At 40.6% G+C, this 17,583-nt stretch overlaps 1 protein-coding gene and 1 long non-coding RNA gene across 2 annotated transcripts in view; both read left to right on the forward strand.

Annotated features, from left to right (window-relative positions):
• Window positions 1-17,583, forward strand: part of LOC109194483 (titin) — a 722,900-nt gene that overhangs the window by 260,271 nt on the left and 445,046 nt on the right. The window lies entirely within an intron of this gene.
• On the forward strand, window positions 5,895-12,794 carry LOC112846256 (uncharacterized). Its single transcript, XR_003219149.1, has 6 exons — window positions 5,895-5,921; window positions 10,505-10,771; window positions 12,223-12,327; window positions 12,421-12,436; window positions 12,527-12,618; window positions 12,727-12,794. It is a non-coding gene; the product is annotated as an uncharacterized LOC112846256 (long non-coding RNA).

Raw genomic sequence — 17,583 nt, forward strand, 5'->3', positions numbered from 1 at the left:
GATTAAAATTTTTAATGCGATCAACCCATCTGGAGTGCAGAATGGACAAACTTTGGACAAACTGCCCAAAATGCGTTGAAAGAGACATTTCTGGGATTTTGAGTCATTCTGGGCTTCAAATGGATTAATTGCATTGAAATTTTTAATCGCGTTAATCATCATGAAGGTGTTAATGTTGACAGCCCTAGTTTGTTGGGTTGTTTTTATTTTATTTTGCGAGCTGGTTATTAGATGCCGCTCCAACCAGCCAGAGAATCCTCGTTGCCCCGCCCCCCTCCTCCCTGTTTGGCAAGCAGCAGGCACACCTCATAAATGGAGGGTGCCTTTACTCCCCACAAATGGACTATAGAAAATCGATCGGTGCCTATGCCATCCCCAAAATGCGCTGGCATGATGTTCGGTCAGCATGGGTGCGAGTAACTTTTTTTAAACTTTTTTTTTGCCGATGCCATGATGCCACCCTGGGCAATCGCCCACGGATGATCTCTCTTTTTTTTTAGATTAAAGCTGCTTAACATTTTTTTTATTGTCACCACTACAGATTGCTCCAGATATGTGATTTGGTACAGATTTTGTGCTGGATGATCTTTCTGATGCAAGCCTCCTATTAATCTATGCTCACAAGCTAGTAACTGTACTGATGCTTATTTAGCCCCCAAAGTAGAAACAACAACCCTCCCTCACCCATTCATAAAATAACTTCTTTCTATGCTTATTTAACATTCTCACACACTCATTGATTCCACCTTCCAATTAGTAGATAGAGCCACAGCCACCCAAACCTTGAATGGAGTGTATTAACCCTGTGAATGACAGCATTAACCATGACACTATGAAGCCACTAATATACAGATTATAGATCAAACATAATATCTAGGCAAAGCAAATATTACAACACGTTACTAGAAACAGACCCTTAAAGTTGAAACACAAGTAATTTATGTGATACTGTGATCTCTATAAATGTGTGTTGATCATATTCAATCTGACAAGCAGTTTATATCCTTGAATCAGCTGGGGTTTTTTTTTCATCTTTTCAGTCTCTCTACTCTCATTTTATGAATAGCAGACATTGTAAGCATTCCCATTGTAGACATTTGTCTCTAACTGGATATTTCTCTGTGAACAGTTCCCAGTAAGCCCACTGTGACCCTGCAGCCATCCTGGACTCAGATATACAGCGGTGAGACAGTCACTGTCAGATGTGAGATTCAGGGAGGTGAAGGAGCTCAGTGGACGTATGAATGGAGAGCAGCCAAGTTAAACACACCTCCAACATCCAATGAATACAGAATCATCAGAGCTACTGAGTCTGACAGTGGAGGATACAGCTGCCGGGGCAGAAGGGACTATTTCTTCACAGAGTGGAGTGATATCATCATACTGACTGTATCATGTAAGTTGAATACATTTAATCTGAACTCATGTATTGAAAATTATTATAGTGTTATTATCAGTGTTGGGCAAGTTACTTTGAAAAAGTAATTAATTATAGTTACTAGTTACTTTTTCAAAAAGTAGTTAGTAACTGAGTTACAAGATTCTAAAAGTGATTAATTATTTGAAAAGTAACTATTGCGTTACTTTAAAAAAATGTTTAACCCTCTGGGGTCCAGGGTATAATTGGCCATTTTTAACTATTTTTGATTTTCCCTCCACATTTTACCTTTAAAAACTATTTACTTTGCCTTGTTTGGTATCATTCTTTTCAGCACAACCTCACGTGTTTGAATTTACAGCTATGTTTTCATTTTTACATACTGTATTAACACAATTCATCTAAAATCAGAGAAAAAACATAAAATCCAAGTAGAAAAAGTTATATTTTTACTGTAACAACCACAAACATGTTTAATGAATCATATTTTATAACTTTAAATGCAAATATTAATTGACAATTTTAAAATCCTATGCACAACAACAAAGTTATTTGCAGCCATTTACCTTTTTTTTTAATAACCATTTCAAACTATTTACATAATCAGGTGTTCTACATTCAATAAGATGCCACACAAATTATTTGTGCCACTCCAAAAACATAATTTCTGTCCACTATAAAGGAGAACATCACAGCCTGATACCTGCAGGTCTGACAGCAGCAGGTGTATCACTCCTGTTTCTACCTGGAGACAGCAGTCGCCTCATTGTTCTGACACACAACACAAAACTATCCACAACACTACACACTAACTACACAAGACAAGACAATACATTAACTACACACTACAAACACGCTAAACGTCACAAATCTCTCACATCTCAAAACTCGCTCTCTTTCTTTTTCTGCTGTCTTTCTTTCTCTCTCTCTCTCTCTCTCTCTCTCTCACCGTCACTCCCAAAACTCCCCCCTCTTCCTAAATAACCAAAAGTCATGTGGCCATATCATTTTTGATTGGAAGACATGGTACATTTTTTTTATTTTTTGGTCATAAGCAGAGAGTGCTTGCTAGCGCTGTCCTTAGACAGTAAATGTGACGAAAGTATTCAGGAAAAAACACGTGTATATATTGTTTATCATGACTCTGGTTTTAATTGCCCTCTCAGCACAATTTAAAAACTGGTATATATCACCTTATTGCTTTTTCATCTTGAAGTTGTCATCTGATTGTCCTACCACGGCTACTATATTTTTCCTCAGCCAAACAGCAGCACTCATGCGATTGTTTTTCCCCCTTAGCTCCAGGTGTTGTGCCAAAGGGCCTGTCTCAATATGCGTACTTGTGCGTACTTGCGTTCTCGTGTACTCGTGATAGGTCATCAGTCGGAGACCAAGTACTGTTCCAGTTCAAAGTACGCATCAAGCTGAGAACGCGAAAAATTCCCCGATGTGTTCTCCGCCTGTTTTATCGAGCATGCATCGGTGGTGACTTGTGTGTACTTGGTACAGCTAAATATCCCAGAATGCATTTCGTCCAAAACTCAAACGCGGCAATGGCGGAGGAGCGCGGCTAAAACTTTTAAATATTACTGTTCCTGTTGAAAGTTATTTTCAAGCGAGAATGTAGCTGTGTACGCTTCAAATATCTGCTCGATTTATCAAGATATCATATATTTCCAAACGTGCTCCAACGTTTTCGGAGACGTCTGTGACCCGCCAGCTCCATAGCAGACCGGGAGGTCGAGGATCACTAGAGCATACATGCACACTATTTTTTTACTAATAGAGATTTCGATACTGAGGTTAAACATGATATATAAGTACCTTCTAAATGTTAATGTTTGGTTAATGTTTATTTTATTCAGTGTTTTATTTGTTCCTGAGTAAATCGGGTTGGCTGAGATTAAAGTTATGCTTCATAACATATTAATCACAGTTATATTAAGAGGGGACGGCAGTAAAAACGCCGGACCTGTGACATCATCAAGTATGCTGGCGTTCCAGTTGTACAAATCGCGAGTCCGTGCTCGCATTCTCGGCAAGTCCGTACTCGCTGAGAACTTGCGTACTTGAGAATTGAGAAAGGGCCAAAAAGTCATCGTTTGCCAGAAAGTGATTACCGTCTGCGGGAGCGCGCAGCTGCTTAAAGCTGTAGCGCCCAGATTACTTACAGCTACTTCCGTGCAACTGACATAAGATGTGGTAAGCTGAACACAGCTTCAACCGTCTGTTTGTTGAAAAAAAGTAACGCAACCGCATTTTCTTGTTAGTAACGGTAACGGCGTTGTATTGATAGAAATAGTAATTAGTTAGATTACTCGTTAATGAAAAAAGTAACGCTGTTAGTAACACCGTTTCTTGTAATGCCGTTATTCCCATCTCTTACTATTATTAAAAAATTGTGTAGCATTATTTGTTGCAACTTGTTTGCATTTGACAGACTCAGGTGCAGACCAGGTATTCCTTGGGCAAGAAAGCAGTGCGTTTATTTACAGTGCAGAAAAACACCAAGTGAATATACACAAAGTGCTGGGGGAAAAGGGGTCCGGGAATCCGGGGTTCGTGGGGAAACAGGAGTTGGGGAAAAAAGGCTCCACTCTCTCTTAACAAAGTCCAATTCCTCTCCACAGCCGCTCCTCTCGTTTGTCCGCCCAGACAAAGCCAAAACAGGTTCGGGGATGATCTAAGCACACAGAGAAGTCCTGTTAGCAAAAAGTCACACAAAACTCACAGATTCAGATTAAACAGGTTTGCAGGTTGACTGACGCTGATAGCTCAACGATCCCGCGAAGAATAGCGCAGGTCCGCCATCTTAATTAGTGCCGCAATTGGCTGGAATCAGCAACAGGTGTGGTGATGATAGCAGGTGCGTGGGCCAGCGGCGGGAGCCCGCAATGAGCGCTGCCACAGTGAAAGGGAGAAAGAAAGAGAGAGAGAGAGAGCGAACGAAAACAAAACCAAACATGTCACCTGACACAGAGTCAGCCGGCGAGACACGGGGACCATGACAGTATTATGCTGTAGTTAATTCAATATTTAATATTTGTGTAGAGTATTTAGTTTTAAATCAATAGATTTCAGGTTTTGGTTTCAGGTTTTGGTTAAAGAGTGTGGTGTGGACACATGAGCAACATGTGCTACGTGGTTTTTTTTTGTGAAATACTGAAAAGATTGTTATCGGATTTGTTAAAATATATATGTATTTATAAGATTATATTCTCGTTAACTAGCAGCTGGTTCATTTGTGCTGCCAGACGCTCGTGGAGTCCTGACTCCTCCTTGCCGTAGCATTTATGTTGTACCTCGTCAATCTCTAGCCTTCTTTCGAATGTTGGAACACTGAGCTACTAGTTGTGTCGCCGTCATTGTGGATGTTGGGTATCGAAGAATCCATAGGTCCCTCATCCTATTCATGTAACCCCTTCCGCCAGGGTTACTTGCGTAGTGCCTACGCCCTGTTTTTGTCTCTTGCCCACCGATGCCTTCTTGTTCCAGTAGCCCACTTGTCGTCAGGGTGCCCTGGTTCCTCAACACCTGACGCGGACCTTGTTGATGTGAATGTTGTCTCCTCGTCTGATGGACAACTCAGTGTCTCACAGGAAGGACTCTACAGGTGCAAAGGAAGAAGAGGAAACCCAGCTTACTACACAGAGGCAAGCCAAGAAGTTCAAATTTACATAACCGGTGAGTTTGAATTCAGCAATCATAAATAAATTCATGATCTGCATTCATATGATTGCAAAACTCAAAATATTAATGGTTACTTAATATTTTTTTTATTTAAATGTTTTAATGAATGGGTCCAGCCAGTGCTGTTGTAACAGTGCAACCCGACTGGCCCATATTATACAGTGGAGAAATGATCACTCTCAGCTGTGAGATCCAAGGAGGAGACACTGAGTGGGAGTATGAATGGAGAACTACCAGCTCACATAAACTATCAAATCAAAGTAAACTTAGAGTAGATTCTGCTTCTCTATATAACGATGGACACTATGAGTGTAGAGGCAGAAGAAAAAGTGCACAAGATCATATAACAGAGTGGAGTGTTCCTTTAAATTTGACAGTATCACACAGTAAGTAAAATCATAATCCATTCACCCAGTCATTTTTAATTAATTATGTGTTGAGTTAATAGTTCAAATTTAAACATGCTAACATGCTAAATATGTAGCATACAGGCATTGTATTTATGGATTTGCATGTATTTGATCATCACTCCAAGAATCTAATTTCCCAACAGATAAACCCCGTCCTGTCCTCACTGTGTCTCCATCATGGCTGAGTCCTGGAGCCTCAGTAACTCTGAACTGTGAGGTTGAACATGCGTCTGCAGGATGGAGCTTCTACTGGTATAAAGCTGTTCCTGATCTATCAGAGAAATCCTCCAGTTATGAGCTGCTACCTGATGGCAGTGGGACTGCACAGGACTCCTACATCATTCATGGACAGACACACACAGCAGGATATGTGTGCAGAGCTGGAAGAGGAGACCCAGAGTATCACACTGATCACAGTCAACCAAAGTTTGTCTGGTCTGCAGGTGAGGAATTTTTAAATTAACTGTCAGTCTTATAAACATTTGGCTCTAATGAACTGTTCTGCATGTGCTCTTTTCGGTCCTGCATTTATGATGTGTGAAAGAAAAAAACATGACCATAATATCCTATTAGAGCGATTAGAACATGCTGTAGGTATTACAGGTACTGCGCTGCAGTAGTTTTTATCATATCTATTTAATAGACTCCAATGTGTTCATGTAAATGGAGAGTCCTCTTCACAAGCTGAGGTTAATTATGGTGTTCCACAGGGTTCAGTGCTAGATTCAATTCTGTTTACATTATACATGCTTCCCTTAGGCAGCATCATCAGAAAGCATAGCATACATTTTCACTGCTCTGCACATGACACTGTAAGAATGTTTAGCTTATTTTAGAGTTTAGGAATGTGTTAGCTAGGATAGAACTATTGTAGAGGCACTGACACTGCCCTGGATGTAATAAAGGCCTGACTGTGTCATAAAGTTAGGAGTAGATTTTAGGAGACCCTCCCCCAGTTGAACTGTGAATGTAAGACCAAGAAGAGTTAATGCTGAGTGGAAATTCACCAGGAGATACCTGAGTGGGGGTCTCATTATTGTAACTGGATAACTGTGGTCTGGAAGGGAGATGGACTTTTATGACCCCCAGGAAGTCACGTATACAGAGACACACAAACAGTGCTTTAACTGTTACGCACCCACACCCACATGCACATTCACTCACGTGCACACACATACACACAAGTATGCGCACATGTAGGCATTCACGTGCTCGTACACACACAAACATGTAAACATAGTGCTTAGTTTTATGGCACCTCGTAGAGGGATTAGAAGGGGGTCACTTATACAAAACTGCATGGAACAGACAAAGGAGTTGAGATCTGCAGAGGAAGTCCGGGGTTCTGTACATCTCCCTTCTAGAAGCTATAATCAATAAGTGTGTATTAATAAAATATTGTTAATTGACTACTGAGTCCCGGAGTTTTTTCTGGAAGCCTGACGAATATACGAACCGGGGTGGAACTGCTTTTTGCAACAACACCCAACTCTATCTGTCCATGAAGCCAGATAACACACACCAATTAGTTAAACTGCAGGAATGTCTTAAAGACAAAGACCTGGATGGCCGCTAACTTTCTGCTTCTTAATTCAGATAAAACTGAGGTTATTGTACTCGGCCCTGAAAATCTTAGAAATATGGTATCTGCAATAAAGCAGTGTTTTTGAGTTCATGTTTGTCTCTGTGAGTTTTGCATTTGGGTCCTTTTCCTGCCTGCTCACAACTGTTTTAAGACAAGGATATGTCTTTCAATGCACATATTAAACAAATATGTAAGACTGCTTTCTTCCATTTGCGCAACATCTCTAAAATGAGAAATATCCTGTCTCAGAGTGATGCTAAAAAACTAGTTCATGCGTTTATTACTTCCAGGCTGGACTACTGTAATTCATTTTTATCAGGAAGTCCTAAAACCTCCCTGAAAAGTCTTCAGCTAATCCAAAATGCTGCAGCAAGAGTACTGACAGGGACTAGAAAGAGAGAGCATATTTCTCCTGTTTTGGCTTCCCTTCATTGGCTTCCTGTTAAATCCAGAATTGAATTCAAAATCCTGCTCCTCACATACAAGGTCTTAAATAATCAGGCCCCATCTTATCTTAATGACCTTGTAGTACCATATCACCCTATTAGAACACTTCGCTCTCGCTCTGCAGGCCTACTTGCTGTTCCTAGAGTATTTAAAAGTAGAATGGGAGGCAGAGCCTTCAGTTTTCAGGCTCCTCTTCTGTGGAACCAGCTTCCAGTTTGGATTCGGGAGACAGACACTATCTCTACTTTCAAGATTAGGCTTAAAACTTTCCTTTCTGCTAAAGCATATAGTTAGGGCTGGACCAGGTGACCCTGAATCCTCCCTTATTTATGCTACAATAGGTGTGTTAAAAGGAAGCTTTTCCTTCCCACTGTCACCAAAGTTCCTGTTCATAGGGGGTCATATAATTGTTGGGTTCTTCTCTGTATGTATTATTGAAGGGACTACCTTATAATATAATTCAGCACTGTATCAATAAAATCAAATTGAACTAAATTGAATTAATGCATCCAAATCCAAATGAAAAAGTAATCATTTACACACCAAATTTTAAGTTCAGCTTTACAGGTCTGATCAGTTTTGCTTTCAAAAAACTCCCTGTCCATGCAAATGTGTAAAAAAAATTTTTAGACGACCTCTTCCTTCAGAGAATATTAAATAGAGATGATGAGATGAGATAGCCTTTATTTGTCAGTTGCAGTTGCCCACAACCGAGATGACAGACCTTGCTGACCGTACATACAATACACAAACATCTCATTGGGGAGACAGGTCAGGCTAGGTAGCAAGGGAAAAAAAACATTGAAATGTGTAACACAGAAGGATAATCCAGGAATGCACAGATATCAACACACCATAACACAATAAAACACAGACAAGCAACATGGGAGAGTATTCCAGTGTGTACAGCTGGTCTGGAACCGCTGCAATCTTCGATCGCGCCTCCAGCTGATCCGCTGTCCACATCGGATGGGAGGTAAGCATGGGAGGAGGCGTTGGATTCGGGGGAGGGAGGGTGATAGTGCGTATCAGTATCAGTGTACATGTTTCGTGTGTGTGTGTGTGTGTATCCCGTGTTCAGCTGAGAGAAAGTGTCACCACGCCTGGTTAAGCGAAGATCAACAGTCTCCAGTGGACCCAGGTGGCCTTGAAGGAGGTACAACAAGTTCTGACAACAATCCTGTTATCATGGGAAGAATTTGTTGTTCCAGTCAGCTTTGACCTTGGCAGGCCTTCAGCTGGCGCCAGTGGGATAGCCGCATGAGTGAAGATGGTGAATGTTTGGGTTCAGTGCAAACAACTGCATCCAATTTTTACAGTTGGTCTAATGTCCATCACTGGTCACCAATTATCTCAATTCCCGTTGTTCTTCTCCAAGATGTTATCCATAGTGTGTTCAAAACACAGTCTGAGTATTCACAGCCCTTCCAATTGTCTATCATGTCGGCCAGCCTTGTGGGATTTTGAACAGCTGTAGCCGCTTCTTGTTCTTCGATAAGCCAGGTCCGAGCCAGGTCCCATCAGCCAGAACTCTGTTATCGTGGTTCTGAATTGATAGATGTCGTTCAATGTCCTCCATCGAGAGTGTCGCCAGACACACGACGCAACCGACCATCGAGTATCCGGCAGCAAACGTCTCCGCAGGACAATCGGGCTCTCCCAAGCTCAGGAAGGTGTCAATTTCGTTACGGGACCAGTTGATCAAATCCATAATTCTTTAGGTTTTAGAGAACAAGACTGAGAAACTCTTTCAGGATTAGAGTTAGACGAGACTAGACAAACACATAGAAGCAGCAGCAGGGAAGATGAGGGAGGGAGAGGGTGAAAGATCCGTCCGCCTCCTCTGAGAGCCAAAGAAAAATATGTGTGCATAAATTGCCTGATATACTCAAATAAAGTCACATGAGCACGTAGTAGGGATGGAGCCGAACCCAAATATGGTATTCGGAAAGGCACAAATAATGTGTTTTTTTACAAATACTTATTTGGAACAATTACTTAAAAAAATATTTGTAAGAAAAGCTGAGTTTCCTTATGAGACCGCAGTGCATGACTGGATGAGTGAGTGACGTGTGAAAGAGGTGACTGACACGGGCTGCTCCACACAGCAACAGAGAAGGCTCGGCTGAGCGATAAATGAATTAATTTAATTTATTATAATTATATTTTTGTTGAATAGATTTTTTTGTACCTTCACTGGGTTCCGGAGGCAGTTTACAACTTTAGCGAGGATCGGGAGATTATTCCATTACGCTGCATTATTGACGTCTGCAGTCGGGTGCTCTCATGTTCGCTCTGTTTACGTAGCTCTGTTAGCTCGGTCATTTAGACAATAGAATGTTGACAGAGTAACGTTAACATTCGGTTTAAAAGGTTAAAACAATGCTTGTGTAGTTGTGTTGAATTGTATGCATGAATTGTGGGAGTTATATGGTACGTTTAATCTTTGGCAGAGATATAGGCTATAGGCTAGTTAACCTTAGCAGAGCTTCCCGTTGTCCAGTCACTCATTAACGTAGCTGAAACTCCCCACATGGATTTGGTCAACCAAATAGAAAAGAGTGTTGCTGCTGCTGAGCCACCACTTGGTCCTCCACCAGCCAAAAAAACTTGATCAAGTTCTGTGTGGAAACATTTTACATTCAGTTCTGCAGATGAAACCAAACTGATATGTAATGTGTGCAAAAATCAAATCAGCAGACACAGATATCAAACATCTGTCAACATCTGTTATGCATAATCACAAGCACTTAAAGCATCCTCTCCTGGTACTGTCTGCCACCCATTTCTTCTGCAGAGGAAGAAGAAATGAAGCATTTTAAGATGCGAGAGAATGAATAAGAACGGAGGAGAAAAGGCAAAGTTCAGAAAATTTCAGAAAATCTGAACTCATTGGACTAAATGTGAACCATAAGGAGAAGGCTTAACACAGTTATTGGAGATTGAGCCTTAATTATAACCCTGATTTAACCCTCCTTACATCCTGTTTTTCAGATGTTCATTCAGCAGCGTCTCTCACAGTGAGTCCTGACAGAGTGCAACACTTCACCTCTGACTCTGTCTCACTGACCTGTGAGGGAAACTTCACTGAGTGGAGAGTGAGGAAGTTTAGTGAAAAAAGCTTTTTGTCACACTGCTGTGACTGCCAGAAACTGAGTGGATCCTCTTATAAGATCCACAGCTTACAGGAGGGTGTTACTGTGTACTGGTGTGAGTCTGGATCAGGAGAGCTCAGCAATGCAGTCAACATCACTGTACGAGGTGTGTTTAAATGACTTCACTTTATTTCATTATTTATTTTTTGGGACAAAAACTGGAGCTGAAGATTTAATTTTATTCACTAAACTAAACTTTTCAAACTTGTTGCTACTTAATTAAAACAGATAACAAAAAGACCACTGGAGATGAAGCTGCAAATTGGAGAAAAAAATGTTTATTGAAATGCAGTTTTAATAAACTCAAAAAGCAGTGTAGCAGTGACTTAACACAATCATAGACGGCTCTGCGACAGCAGCTCTCCTAATATAGATGATACTCTGATATTTAATGACGTTTACTATGAGATAACTTTGCTTTGGTAAAACTGAGTTTTATACATGCTGTTTAATATAAACAACCTAAATGAAGATTATGGAGTAAATTACAATAATATTCTTCACACATATGTCAAATGAAATGGGTCAAAGGTCAAAATGATAATGGTGATTATATTTTACACATAAACATTTCAGATTAAACTAGGTCAACGGTCAAATTGAATACACTCTTAGTATACTCAGTGCATGACTGTCATGGTTCACTGTGTGGCAGACAGGGTTGGACTCAAACACAGGATTTGGAAACCCAGACATAAAACACAAAAGTAGCTTCATTGCTGAAATTATAACACAAGGCAGGAGCCTCTCCAACGAGAGAAACATAACTTGGAGACACACAAGGATGAAACACAGAGCATGAGGAACAATGCAACAAAGAACAAAGAGAGACTCACACAAAATATTCCCATTAGGTAGTTTGGAAGATGGGAAATGCCAGGGAACAAGACAAGGGGACGCAAATCTAAATACAGGAGACAAGAGACTACCAAAACAAAACAGGAAGTAAAAAATATTGAGTTCAGGACTAAGACATGTGAACTTGACCCAGTGAGAGAAGATAAACAAACATTGAGACATGACTGACTGTGGAGACAAAGGAAACACAAACGATCATAAGTGAAGATTATTGAGCAACACTGAGTGTAAACAGAGCAAAAGTAACCACGAACAAGAAATATAGATAATATAACGAGGACTATAGAAAATAAACAGACTATGGAGCTCAAACACAAAACTCATGATAACATAGAATAAACCTAAACACCCAAAGAACAGGAGCACAGAACTATAATACAAAGATATAAAAAAAGAAAAGAAAACCCCTCAAACATCTCACACTCAAAACCATGATCATAACTTTTATATAATAAGACTTCTAAACATAAAACTTCTTACTGTTAAAATGGGTCTTTTAAAAAAAAACCGTTTAAAGTTGTTTTTAGGTTCATACTGTTTTGTTTCTTTACTTTTTTCTATAACATTTATTTCATGAGTCCCTAAAAGTGGTGACTTTACTGTTTCTTGATGTGGCCTAAACTTTTTGGATTTTATCAGATCTAGTTGGACTTCTTTCTGAGTTTTGACTTTGTGTTTTGATATTACCTGAAACTTTAGGCTCTGGATCTAAAATCGGTTCATTTATTGTTCCATTCATCATCGGACTTGTTAGTGGAATTATCCTCGTGCTGCTGCTGCTGTGCTGCTGCAGAAAGATAAAGGGTGAGAGCTTTTCTCATCAATGATTTGATGTGACACATTTAAGGAAACTGATTACAAACCAGTGTAACAATAATTTTTAATTTTCTTTTATAGATCTTTGTTGTAACAGGTTGGTACAAAAGTTTTATTTTATTTTAAAAATAACATGAAATTATAACTATTCCTGATTAAACTACACAGTATTTATTGCATGTTTTAGTCTCACTCAGTCTCAGAGCACCAATCAAAACTCTGCTGCACAACAAAAAGTCAACAAGAATGAGAACAACGTTTACTCCTCTCTTCTTCCTGGTCAGTCCCAGAAACTATTACTTGCAAAAACTTTTTAACACTAAGTTTCTGAATAAAGAGATATCGTAAAAAACTTAAATAATTTCTCTTTTGTTGTCTGCCCTGCAGGTGATTTTCCAGTTTATGAAACAATCAGACTCTGTGGAAACGCTGGCAGTGGTACAGCATAACTTCTGATAATAACAGAGCTATAAAAGATATAATGATTATAAAATGACTGATCAGACCTCATGTCATGTTATTATTTAAGGTGCACCAGCAGATGAGTATACAAATGTCACATCTACATTTGAACTTACAGTTATTGATGAGAAGACTGACTTCAGAAAATGTAAGGATATCATGTTTTATTAATATGTTATTGTGACTCTTAATCTCGAAATACAGATAAAAGAGAGCTTTTCTTAATTAAACACACTAACACTGTCTGAACAGGGAGAAATGATGATCCAGACGGGAGCTCTGATTACGATGATGTGAATCTTGAGACAGGTTCAGGTACAAACGTACAAATACTTCACTGGATCACTAATAATCACATGAGTTTAAGAATGAAATAAATCATATTGTTCTTCCAGTAAAACAAGTTCAGAGTCCTGTTGGAATGACTTTCATTCATTGTGTTTAGTCACATTCAATCTTTTTCTAGTTTAGCCAAATAATAAAATAAGAGGACTTTGAAATTTCACAACATCTGAACTCAGGAAAAGCGAGATAATAAATATGTTTTTTCATAATATGAATGTAGAAGTTCACAAAGCAGACTCACAACATCAGCACCATTATATATTTATTTCTGTTTTTACACTGTGTTTGTTCTGATTTAGTTTCAGGTTCAGGAAGAGGAAGTGGACATTAACAAAGAAACTTGTGGACAAGAACATAAAATAAATAACTGAACTTTCACCATGTTTGATAACATTTCCGATCATATTGAAGAATTAAACTCAGCATTGATGGAAGACTAATGATACCATCTACTTTTGTATTAAATTCTTATTTATGTTGCAGTAATTGTATATTATCCTTCTAAGAACCGAACTCTTTCATGGCATGCATTTTTTAATATTGTCTCTTTTATTGAGAAAGCACGCAGTATAGCTTTGTATATTGCTTTTGTTTTCACATTTTTAAACTTATAATTGGAAAAGGAGGACAAAAATGGAAAAAAATAAGTAAATAATAATAAAAGAAGAAAACAAAAATAGAACAAAGCCAAAAGAATAAAAGCATTAACTAAAAAGAAAAACAAATCAAACAAAGAAACAAAGAAAATCCTCATAGAAACTTGGGTAGGGGCGTAGCAGGGCAGCCAAGTTAGCATCACGTTATTGACATGGGTATTTAAATCAGTGTATCAACATAAAAAGTGTGATGGTTCATAGAAAATCACATCTCACAAGCTTAACATAGTCCGTCCATTTAGACGATATTATAAAGAAGGTATCCCTCTGCACTTTAAGAAAGAATGACAATTTTTCAATTGTATAGATCTCTTGTACATAATATATCCAGTCTTCCATCGTTGGTGGTTAACAGGCTTGAGCCATCTCCTCGTGAGGGCTTTTTTTACTCGTGGCCAGTAGGATATACAAAGAGTTCAATTTATCCACTGGTATGTTACACAGAAATATGTTCTCAAAGGTTAAAGGAAAAGCAAATGTAGCCAGGTGGAAGGTCAATATTATGGGACATGCCACTGGAGGGCGCTGTTTCTTTTGGGGTACCTCTTGGAGCGGAAGGGATGATGGGGATCTACGGAGACATTCACAGAAGTGCTAGCTTGCATTGGTGTTATGTCGGTGTGCAATGCCGTTTTCACTGCATGATCTGTTTTAAATGCAAAGTGTGGAACAGTTAAGGCACCAGGAGTTGCTGCAACCAACTTCACCGTTCATCTCAGAGGGATCTGTATTCCGTTTTCTGCTGGATTAATGCACTGTATGTATTTGAGTTCACACTCGTATTATAATCGCTGTGGGTAAGAGAGAAAATGTACCTTGTTAACTGTTTAATCTTGGCTCTGTATCTTAGCAGGAGAAGCCACTACAGTTATTTTTGCACTGCTAAGTTTGTTGTATTTCTGTATGGGTTTATATCAGTCACAAATTGACGCTAGACATCCTTGAGTTCCAGACGCTGATAAAGTTGGGGAAATAACCTGCAGTAGCAGTAGGTTACCAGTGCACAAAGCTGTTACTGGATAAGAACTGTCTGTAACAATTTTATTTCTTTATTTTTACAACCTTTTTTTATTTTCTTCTGAGCGCTTACTTTATCATTCAGATTAAAAGAACCCCAAAGATAATCTGTGTTCTGGGCTGGTTAATTTAGCCAGGCTACACAATTTGGTACCAGGAGTGGGGTATTTGCAAAAGTGGCAGCTCAGTGATTTTGTTTTTTTATGGGTTTCAGTTTAAGTAGGTAGGTTATTTTACGGTGCAAAAAATAACTGTAGTGGTGGTCACCCGCGGCGCGAGGGATTGGAAAGGACCTGACGATTGGGGCCATACCAGAGGTCTGCAGAGGAGCAGTGGCCAGTCTGTCCAGAAGAAGGCGATTTCGATCGAGGGAAGGATTCTTTCCAGAGGAGAGGAGGACATCAGTAGCACCTAGCTGAATAGACTGCGAAGGCAATTTCTGCATCCTGACCAAAGACTAATCTGGACACAGACATTTCATTATGTCAGACACAAACAGTGACGATGACCAGGGTTTGGCAGGGGCCACCGGCAGGGACCCTGTCACTGAGCTTCAGGCAAAATTGTCAGAACTGAGTAACAAACATGACCAGGCTATGGCCAGGATAACTGCTTTGAGTGACGGGGCAAGTAGGTCGTATGTATATCTGCCACGAGAGCGACCTATCCAACCCTTTAGTGGGGATGCAACCGTAGATGGACGTTCTGTAGAGGAGTTTATTGATGAAGTACAGAGGGGTATCAGAACTAGAGGCTTGGGTAATGATGATCAGGTTGACTTCATTTTTTCCCTCCTCAGGGGTTCTGCACTTGAAGAGATCAAGTTGTGTACTGGGGGAGAGCAGACTGAACCTGAAGACATTTTTTGTTTTCTCAGAGAAGCTTACGGTGAGAGGCGCAGTGTAGCACAGTTACTGCAAACCTTTTTTAGCCGTTTCCAGCTAGAAGGTGAAGATTTCTTTGAGTACTCACACGCTCTGTCCCAGATCCTCCGCTTAGCCCTTAAACAAAGGCCTGATGCAGTACGAGACGCAAAGATGGCAGTTAGAGACCAGTTTGTGGAGGGAGTAAGGGACTCCACTCTGCGAAGGGAGCTTCGCAAGATGGTGAGGGAAAAGCCAGAGTCTACGCTTTTTGATGTACGTCAGGAAGCAATTGCTTGGTCTATGGAAGAAAAACCTACTGGCACCAGAGTTGCCAAGAGCAGGCCCATATTAAGTGCCAGTGCGGTTGCAGGGGATCAGAGTACCCGTGAAGCTCCAGATAGGTCATCTGCAACTCTAGATGAAATCCTTAAGGTGGTGTCTGAGCAGGGCAAGGCTATTGGGGAGTTACTCAGTGTGGTTCGGGAGAGTGTTACATCCGGAGAAAGGGCCCCTAAACGTGGGATTCCCAGATCAAAGTTCCAGTTCACTGATGATGGGAAGCCCATCTGTTTCAAGTGTAATGGAGTTGGACACATTGCTAGGGAGTGCAAAACCCTTAAGCAAGGAGCTTCTCCAGTTTCTGTTCCTGCACCTGTTCAGGGAAACTAGCTACCTCGGTTGCCAAGAGCCGGGCAATTCGAGGGGAGACTACTGGCTCAAAGACCCTAACTCGTGAGAGATTTTTTGACAGAGCAGTTGGTAAATGTCCTGAAGTTGAAATTGAGGTGGGAGGGATTAAGGCAAGAACCCTTTTGGATACAGGGAGCCAGGTTAGCACCATCTCAGAGGCATTTTTCCGACAACACCTAATGGGTGAAGATGATGATGTAACCCCTACAGCTAAATGGCTTAAATTGACTGCAGCTAACTCATTGCCAATTCCTTATATAGGTTACATTGAGCTGGATGTGCAGGTCATGGGATTAACAGTGCAGGAGTGTGGGTTTTTGGTAGTCAGGGACCCCGCCCCAGAACCCGGAGGGCCACAGGACCAAGAGCTAATGTCAGCTAAAGTTAAGGTGCAGGAAAATGATGTGGAACAGCAGGTGGAAAAAAGTGCCAGCAGACTAGAGGGATCCCCCCCTGTTCTTGTTGGAATGAACATAATAAAGAGATGTAAGGAGCTAGCCATTGCTAGTTTTGATTCAACTCTCGGAGGAGAGTTAAATGCCGCTTGGGGAGAAGTTTTTCAGAGGGTGCAAGCCTGCGAAGTATTAGAGAGGTCATCCACTGCCCGGTTAGCTGGTAAAAATACTGTACACGTGCCAGCATCATCCGTGGCCACAGTATTTGCTAGGGGGCTTGGGAAAGTTTCAGGTGACCAGACCCTAATGTTACTTGAGCCAACCAACACGCTCGTTCCCAGTGGTTTGGTTGTGGTTCCTACTCTTGTTGAAACTGACAGGCCCGTGTTTCCAGTTCAAGTTGTGAACTTCTCTCAGGAAGATGTGTGGTTGGCTCCCCGGACCAGACTTGGTGTGCTTACTGTAGTGGAGTGTGTTGAAAATGCAGCTGAGGTGCAGTTTAATCGCATTTCTGCTGACCATGAGGAAGTGTCACTGAATAAGAAAGGGGCTACAGAATCTGATGGTGAACTGAAGTCGCTGATAGAGCAGCTGAGTATTGGTGGCTCCCAAGAGGAACAGACCAAATTAGCTGCACTTTTGGCTCAGTATGCAGATGTTTTTGCTTTCAAAGATGAAGATCTAGGTTATACAGAGAAGGTCAGTCATGAGATACACCTAGTCGATGATGTCCCTGTCACCCAGGCCTACCGACGGATACCTCCAACACAGTACAAAGAGGTGCGAGAACACATAACCCAGCTTCTGAAAAAG

The sequence above is a fragment of the Oreochromis niloticus genome, linkage group LG3 (genome assembly GCF_001858045.2).
Source record: "Oreochromis niloticus isolate F11D_XX linkage group LG3, O_niloticus_UMD_NMBU, whole genome shotgun sequence".
Classification (NCBI taxonomy): Eukaryota; Metazoa; Chordata; class Actinopteri; order Cichliformes; family Cichlidae; genus Oreochromis; species Oreochromis niloticus.